Source organism: Cupressus sempervirens, chromosome 1 (genome assembly GCF_028749045.1).
Source record: "Cupressus sempervirens isolate cs-2001-9-10 chromosome 1, ASM2874904v1, whole genome shotgun sequence".
NCBI lineage: Eukaryota > Viridiplantae > Streptophyta > Pinopsida > Cupressales > Cupressaceae > Cupressus > Cupressus sempervirens.
Window position 1 is genome coordinate 135,648,042 of NC_143118.1, and position 1,950 is coordinate 135,649,991.

The 1,950-nt window shown below is 36.4% G+C and overlaps 1 pseudogene; it reads left to right on the forward strand.

Moving 5' to 3' along the window:
- The first annotated feature begins 729 nt into the window (after nt 1-729).
- On the forward strand, nt 730-1,622 carry LOC149576537 (putative receptor-like protein kinase At1g11050; annotated as a pseudogene).
- The last annotated feature ends 328 nt before the right edge of the window (nt 1,623-1,950 follow it).

Sequence of the window (1,950 nt, forward strand, 5' to 3'; positions counted from 1 at the left end):
AATGTGGGTTTCTAGTTTTCTTGCACAATTACGAATAAGGAAACATTTCCTTGAGTAGGTAGAATCTAATTTCCATTTCAACCATGTTACTTTTGGTAGGCTTTCTACTATTTTGTAGTAACAAACATTTCCATTTTTAGTGAGCAAAGAAGACAATAACTTTGTCATGACCATGGTACTAAATAATTTGTAGTAGGATCTAATTTATTTTCCTAATTGAAAGATTCAATAGGTGAGTGTTCTGAGAGGAGGCCGTAGTCCACCAAAAGGTACTAATCCTTGTTCCAATCATGCTATGGCTAATTTGGGGTATGATAATAGTTGTTGGTAAGAGGAGAGTCCTCGTTTAAAGATTAAGTTGCAAATTTATGTCAAGAATGCTTTTCAAAATGTAGTGGAGATGAAAACTAGTTTAGAAATAATGAAAAATAATACTTAGTAGTTAACTTTATATCTAAATTTAATAGTAACATAACCAGTTTCTAGGAAAAATTTAGATTATAATATTTAGCAGTTCAAGATACATGCATCTTAAATGAGTACATTTCAAATGTTCTAGAGATAAACATATTTTATACAACTATCGCAGCCAAACTGCTACATCATGTTCAAAAATCTAGCTAGTTAGCCAATAGGCTTTCCTTTTGGAGTTCACTCCAACTGGATTTTGTCTCACGCCATTGAAAATTTTTAGAATTTGCCAGATTTTGAATCACACCCACATATAAAATGCTTTCTGATGGTCTAGTCATTGCCATGAAGAGAATTGAAAATTGCTCTACAGAAGGAGACACAGAATTCTTGAACGAAGTGGAGATTATCAACAACATTAGGCATAGAAATTTGGTGGTTTTGAGAGGTTGTTGTGTTGCCAGCAATGACCTGGAAGGGCACCAGAGGTTTTTGATCTACAATTTCTTACCGACTGGCAGCTTGGATGATCACATTTTTGGGTGAGAATCCAAGTTACCGTTGTCATGGCCACAAAGGAAGAATATTGTGCTTGGCACGACCAAGGGTTTGGCTTATTTGCACTATGGTGTTTAGCCTATGATTTATCATAGAGACATTAAGATGACAAATATTTTGTTGGATGTCAATTTGAATGCTTGTGTCTCTGATTTTGGATTGGTTAGAATGAGTATGGAAGGGGACTCTCATCTGACCATAAGAGTTGCAGGTACTCATGGTTACCTGGCTCCAGAGTATGCTCTATATAAGCAATTGACAAAAAAGAGTGATGTTTATAGCTTTGGTGTGGTTTTGTTGGAGATAATGAGTGGTAGAAGGGCTCTGGATACTTCTATGGAGAATGCTTCTAATTATCTGGTGACAGATTGGGCATGGAATCTTGTGAAAGTGGGTAGAGAAATTGAAGTGGTGGAGAAGAGGATGAGGGAAAGTGGGCCTGCAAGTATCATATAGAGATTTTTCTTGTAGGAATTATGTGTGCACACAATATGGTGGCTTTTAGGCCTACCATTGTCGAGGTTGTTGAGATGTTGGAAGGGGATATAGAGATTCTTGACATTCTAGACTAGCCATTACCCCTCATGCACCAGTCTGTTACTTATGAGGATGGATCATTCATGGTCTCTGGTAGCTATACTTCTTACCAATAAAAGATCAATTTCGACTTCTTTAGTTGAAGAGATTCTTAGAAGGGTGACATTTTTCATGGAGCTCTTATGTAGGTCCACTGTAAATGGCAACAATAACAAAGTGCTTCAAAACAGCTAGATTGCAAGATCTGTTTTGTTTTGTTTTTTACTGTTTTGGCATACAACTAGGAATTAAAACTTGACGAGATATGAAGTTCAACACACAAAAAATCAAAGTGAATGTGACTAACAAAAAATTTAAGATGTTCTATTATGAGGTACCTGGGAAGCACAGACATGGCTCGCCTCCATTGATGGGGTTTTACAAGGGAAAAATATTCTCATTTCC